Here is a 7,154-nt window from a genome sequence, read left to right on the forward strand (position 1 = left end):
GCGTGCTGTGGAAATGTGTTTTGCTTCACGTTGCTTTTTAAAAAGAGTATAATTTCACTTTAAAGGACTTTCCTCTAAGTGCTCAGAAATTGTAACTGGTAACACGCTTATCTTACTAGCCAGCTTAAAGCTGGATTTGCCAGAAGGCTTTGAACAAGTAAATGCGATCGAAAACTTGTGTTAAAAGACAATTGTTTCTTTAACTTCTTCTAAGTGGCTCAGATCCTGGTTAAAGTTCACAGGCTGGGAGACTTTCTTTTCCCCTTTCCATCTTAGGGATCCAGCTCTCCTTGCAGCTGGCCATAAATGAGGACCAGGCTTTGCCACTCCGTGCTTTCACAAGGTATCGTTAGGTCAGCAAAGCCATCAATTAGGCTGTCTGAAGTTTTATCACCAGCGCAGCAGCAATAAGTGCCGGCCCAGAAAGACTTCTGCTCTTCTACAACTCCTGCAGTTGGAGCCTGTAAAGGCAAGGGTCGTTTGGAGGTCAGTGCCAGCTGGGGGCCACCTCTGTGTCCAAGCGGGGACACCCCGTGCAAGGCGACCGCCTGCCTGCCCTCAACTCAGGCACCTTTCAACTCGTTAGAAACCCCCAGTTGCAGGTACATGTGGTTAATATTAGGCCCAAAATAACCTTTTTTTTTAATCTCAAACTGGGGTGGTTGCCGAGGCTTTTGAGCAGTGGTAAAGGCAGTTAGTTGGCTGCAGAGCCTGGATTTAATTTTGCTAGTAATCCAAAAATAAGTGCTTGCATATTTCTTATTAGCTAATGCGCAGCAATCCACATCAGCACAAGCTAAGCTAAATTAATTTCCCTAAAATAATTTCAAAACTTGCCTATTCACAAAATATTTTTGAAAACAGGGCAATTTTCTTATCGGGAGCCACACTTGTTTTTGTCCCTTCTCTTTGTGTTTGAGAACACTTTGGAGCCTTCGTGCAGGTTTTGTGTGCTATTTCACAGCTCAGGCTTTCGCCTGGTGACCCTTAAGGAGTGCTAATGAAGTCGAATACTAGCGTTTAATCCTCTTCAGAAATACTAACATGCCCATCATCCAAAACAGCCTCCAATAATTGCCATTGGGCCCGATCCAACGCCTAGCAAAGTCTTTCAGTCAGCTAACTGAAAACTAAGTTCATCTGCTCATTTAGTAAATTGCTAGCCTTTATACAGCATCAACTCTGCAAGGCCTTTTGTCATGCTTCCCTCACTCCCTCCCACCCTCTGGTTAAATTCCTTCGCAGATAATAAAAGGACGGTGGCACACCTTCGATTGCGTCTTCTGTAATCACAGTGGTGGAAATTTCATTAGACAGATGCATAAATGCTACAAGTAACACTAAAGGGCTCTTTTGCATCTTTCTGTTTACATCCAAAAGACATTCTTTATTCTTTAGCAAAAGTACCATTCAGTTGTCAGAAATGTCATCCTGCCTCAGAATTAGTCATGACTTCAGCTATTAAAATAAAAACTCAGACACAGTCAATATATTTGTTTATTCCCTTCTGACTGTGGCACAGTGAAGGCATCACTGCCAGTTCTGTGATTTTGAAGTGTGTTTCCGTCCTCAGAGACAAAGGTCCCCGATAGGACTTATTTGCTGAGTTACTTTCCAGTAATGTTGCTGTGCTGACCAAATGGAGCCTGACCTGAACCTCCTCCATCCAGCACGCCTTTTATCAGCTAAAGTTAAGGCCAATAGAGATTAACAGGAAAGCCTGATAAGACTGTTTTCTCTTCTCCTATGAGCTTCTAATGGTGTATACAGATGGCAAGGTTTTAAAGAATGGAATGAACACTTATTTAGGCCTGTAAAAAATCACAGAAACACCCCCACACACACGCACACACTTTCCATCTTACTAACCCCTTTTCTTCAATCAGGGCAGTCTTCAGGAAAACCAAATTGCTCTTTCGGTTTTTTTTATTTAAACCCCAACCACTTTTATTATTTACATCTGGTGGTCCCCTTATTTATGTCCCTCTTCACTTCCCTGCATATACACCCCTGCTCACAGGGCTGCGAAGCATTATGGGCCTCAGCTCTCAGCAGGAGAACTCCACACTGTCTTCAAACAAATAATTAAGGGGAAGGTTAAAGGTTCACCCAGAGGTCATATCTTTGGATACTCCTCAGAAAGTTTACATTAGTAAGAAATGGGTGCCCTCTGAAGTGTTCTTTCAATGGGCTCGCACAACAAGGCAGAGCATTAAGAAAATTCTACATCCTTAAGGGTTTCAGGTAACATCTGCTTTACCTCTGAGCACAGAGATTGGGATACTGTGCTCCAGCCTTACATATTCGACAGTCTCCACAGACCAAGCCTTTGGGACGGGTGTTGAAAACCCCATCTTGCCCAGCCATTCACTCCCAGAGGAGCATGGCCTTATTTTATCCTGCTGATGTGAATAAAGCCAGTCTTTCACTGCAAACCCTACCTAGAAGCAATTCACTAGTTGTTTTGGAAATGGGAGTTCAAGCCCTAAAAGAGAGTACTCGATATTTGTTTTCCGACCAAAAAAAAAAAAAAAAAAAAAAAAAAAAAAAAAAAAAAAAAAGATACAATTTGTCCAGTTAAAACTTGTGAGAAATAGCTCTTGGGTTTGATTTCTGATTTCATTATTTCTCCATTTTTCTTTTGCATATCTGCATAAGAGCAGGTGCAAGCAATGTCCTCTAGACCAGCAACAACTTCATCTACATAGAAGATACACTGACATATACTTGAAAAGACACAGAACAGGCTTTAGGCATCCAGGTAATTTTGAAATTCCATTTCTATCACTCCTCTGAAAAATCTTGTTCATAAACAGCATCAGTTATACCCACCAGTGGGTATGTCTGAAAAATGACACATGAAATTATTTATATTTGCAAGATTGCAGGTGCAAACCAGACATACATTTCAGGTGAAGCTAAAAATCGAATCCTAGTTTCACTAGCAGTAGCTACATCATGTAATGCATCAGCACAATTGGTAGACAAGGGCATAGAATGCAGTGTTTGTGCATTATTATTTATTCCTTATACTGCCCCATAAATATGCACAGTGCATAATAGAGACGTAGAAAACAGAGTCCCTGCCCTAGCCTTTACGTTTTTTGAGGGCTGTTTCTGAATCCCTCAGAGAGCCATATCCAGGGCCAAAGTAAAGCAAAATACAGCCTTTCACACAGCACTTCAGTTTGTGCTGCAGAAACACTGATGTTATTTAGGCACAAATGTCTTCAAAAGGCATTAAGAGACAGGTGAAAAAAGAGAACACCAATGCCACTGTTTCCAGCATTATTTGGAACCCTATAAAAGAAGAATTCACAGCTCTGCTCCTGACACTAATTGCTTACCTTGTTCATACCCTTCACCCAGAGGCCAAAGATTGAATGGCCTGAAAAGATGAGTAAAATCTATCAAAAAGACATGGACTTCTTTGTTTCTTTGCTGTTAATAGTAATTCCTATTATTTGGATGATAGCAGCAGTTAGAGGAACCAATGAAGCTCGGTCTTACTCCACCCCATGCTTCACAAGCACACTGTCCAAGAGAACTCAGTCTGAACAGATTTCCAGGCAAAGCCTGGGGGAGAGGAGAGACGCCTTCTCCCTGTTTGCGGAGGGGAACAGAGACATAAGGAGATTAAGTGACAAGGCCAAAGTCATACAAGAGCTCTTTGGCAGAGCCACACACCCAACATAGATTTCCTCAGTCCTCTTTCAGCGCTCCTACAATCTGCTATCCATATGCTATCTTTCCTTTGTTCCCCCAGCTTAACAGTCAGGCACACTGGCAGGGGACTGCAAAGAGAGCTCACATTGCCACTGTTTGTGCCTTACCTGCTGCGTAGATATAGAGGGGTCATCAGCCTCCAGGGCTGTGAGGCAATACCTTCACAAACTCTGCATTCATATGGTATTTGGTCCTCATTCCAGAATGATAAATGAGGTGTGTAATGTTGAGAAATACATGTCATTGACATAGCAGGCTCAATAAAAAACTCACTCCCAGCATTTTGCAAATGACAGATTACCAACCTTGCTTATTCACACAATAGCCATTTGAATCGAAAGGTTTTTTGCATCTTGTATTTTTTCTTAATTGCTAGCTAAAGCAGCCACATCTATTTCCTATAGCCAGAGTCTGTCTTTCTCACACAAGTACTTCTGGTTACTTTTGCGGGACAGTTCATGAAAGTACAAATGAACAAGATATGGCTCAAAATGTACAAGAACATGGACTTCTAAAGCAAGGCATTTCACTTTTATCTGCTTACAGCAAAACCCAGTAGTGCAATAAAGGTGCACTAGTGAATATGCAATGTAGTCTGGTGATTTGGTAGCACTGGTCCTAATTGGTTCCTACCATTGATAATTAGCATGACAATATAATCTAAATATATGCATTTAATCACATCTCTTCAAACAGAGACTTGGTTTTCTTTGTCCAAAATAAATAAGCATTCTGTACTTTATAGGAAGCCCTGTAATAGATCTTTATATATTTATCATATTTTATCTCAAGTCATATCAAATGATGTTAAACTCAAATTTGCATAATACATTTTTTCTTATAATAAAATAATGTTCTGATAAAATCATAGAGACATATTTCTCCAAAGTGCAAAGGCAATAAATAGCAAATAGTGATCTCTTAATCTGCTTCTTCAAATCTCACACTCAAAAATAATTTTATAGTTGTTTCCACTGTCTTTTTTATACATAGTGTACATATATTTTGAAACACCATGACCACACCATAAATGAATCTGCTTAAGAGCAGTTCTTGAAATTTACTGTTAGTGACTGTACTGATTGGCAATCAGAATCAGAAATCTCCAGCTTTACTTTATGGCTATCATGGAAAATTCACGGTAAGGATGTAGGGTCAGAACAGGTCTTGTTTCAGAAGGATGAAGTACATGAATGCTCAGGAAACTGTAACTCCTTCCCAACTGGCGGCCTAATCTGAACTCAAGCAGAGAGTGATATTTAACTCCCATCACTTGTCTGTATGTCTGATATCTTCTCTGAGATGAACTGGTGCCAAACGGAACCATTCTCGCCCCAGCAGTGTAGACTGCTCCCCATGAGAAACTGAGGAACAACATGGAGCCACCATGTACAACGCAAAACTTCAGTGTCAGTCTTCAATCTGGATTTCCACTTAAAATATCCATCCCAGAAAATGAGGTGCTAAAATATTGAATTTATTTAACAAACCAGCCACTGCATAAATCGGTTCTCAATTCTTTATGTGAAAACCAGAGAAATAAACAAATTTGTGAGATGAATTCACAATCAGTTCTTTAGAAGAATTAATGACAAGGAACGTTTTGACTCACTTTTAGCCCAGGACACTTCTGCTCTTAGACTTGCAAAGGACAGAAGTACTGAATGAACACTGTCACAGACTTAGTCACAGAAATAATAAAAATACAAGTAATGACAATAGCAACACTAATTTGGGGTTAGAATTGTTTGCTGCCATCTGAATAAAAAAATTAATTATTAAAAAATTTTAGGTGCCCAGGGGAACAGTCTTGCAAGATTTCTCAGAAACCTGCCAAGTGTAGATGAGAAGCTCAACTCTTATTAAATCTCCACAAATGGGAGCTGAGCTTGAAGAATAAATGGGGTCTAAGCACCTGCTTCAATGTTTTTGCTGAGTAAGAGTCTAAGAATGCGTTCTAAAAAGTAATCCAAGTGTTTTCACCTTGGATGGGGAAATAAATCCTTGCCTAAATGATATTTCAGTCTTTGGACTATGCACATGTCAGTGTTTAGCTCAAGTGCATATGCTACACTGATCCCCTTGCTGCCCAAGAATGCCCTAATTTTGAAGTGAAAATAACCAATAAAAGAGTCACAAAATATGTTTTCCTAAGTAACCTAGAAAATTACTTCTTTGCCAAGCAGAAAAAATAATTTTAAAAGTCATGAGCTTCTCAGAGCAGTCTGAAAGAATGCATTAGAAAAGACTAATTTGCAGCAACACTTTTATCAATATCCACCCCCTGCCTTTACAGTGATCTTTGTCTATCACCTAACCTTTAATCTGAGCAAGTAAAATCTATTTATCTTAGTTTATTTAACTTCTCCCTCCACTATGTATTCTAAATTGACAGAATGAGGTTTAGGCAGTATGTGTATGTACAAAAATAGTTGAAAAAGCCCTTGTTTATGCTTCACTGAATCTATGCCACACCTGGTTACCAACTCATATTTGCAGCATTCCTTGTAGGAAATTAAAAAAGCTGACTTAGTCACCTGGAAATGAGCCATCTAAATAAGGCTTCCCTAAGTCATGAATATTAAGAAATTGAGTCAGTTATGCAATTGCTTTTGAGAGGAAGCGGGAGGGACAGGTTGGTTTATTCCCTGACAAAGCCTCACCTAGTTTTGGACAGCCTTGTTAGAGAAGGGAGGTTAAGGACTTTTTACACTGACTTTCTAAAGCTTATTTAGACACCTCACATCTGTCAAAGGTGTGATTCAAAAGACCTAAGTCACCATCCATGTTTGGTGAAGACTCCAGAAGACGACAGAGAACAATTTAGCTGTGTGCCTGAGGCAGCCTGAGGCAGGTGCTAACCATCCCAAAGACTTCTGCCGCATCTTCCACGTTTATGTTCGACTTCCTAAAAATACGTCTTGCCATTTGGAGCTGCCAATTGTTGGAAATCATGATTTTGCTTGTCCTGTAACTGTGAGACTGTCCTAAAAAAATCAGAAATTTAAACAGCACTCTTCCCGGTGTTTACTTTGCGAGTTTTTCAGTCATTGCGCCACATTTTTAAAACGCTCTTCTCAGCCACAAGATCTAGAAACTTACTTGATAGGATTCTCACATAACCATTGTCTCTTGGAGCTGGGACCTTGAATTAACATGAAATAACTTGAGCCTTGCGATAAAATCATGAGAATTGGCAAGACGCGCATCTATTCACCTCAGAGGAAAATCCACCTCGTTAAACGTGTAACTCTCGGTTACCAGATTACTCCTTGGGAGGGCGGAGAAACCATTTGGCTCTGCCCAGAAAGCCGTGGTGGCTGTCACGGGGAGCACCCTCGCCGCAGCACAACCCGGGTCAGCCACCCTGCCTTCGCCCCGGGGCGGGGGTTTGTGCGCGGGGCCTTCCCCGGCATGGAAGGAAAGGC

The 7,154-nt window shown here is 40.6% G+C and overlaps 1 protein-coding gene across 1 annotated transcript in view; it reads right to left on the reverse strand.

Annotated features, from left to right (window-relative positions):
* MEIS2 (Meis homeobox 2) overlaps positions 1 to 7,154 on the reverse strand; it is a 171,771-nt gene that overhangs the window by 5,710 nt on the left and 158,907 nt on the right. The gene's annotated exons all lie outside the window — the stretch shown is intronic.

The sequence above is a fragment of the Geospiza fortis genome, unplaced genomic scaffold (genome assembly GCF_000277835.1).
Source record: "Geospiza fortis unplaced genomic scaffold, GeoFor_1.0 scaffold54, whole genome shotgun sequence".
NCBI classification, from domain to species: Eukaryota; Metazoa; Chordata; class Aves; order Passeriformes; family Thraupidae; genus Geospiza; species Geospiza fortis.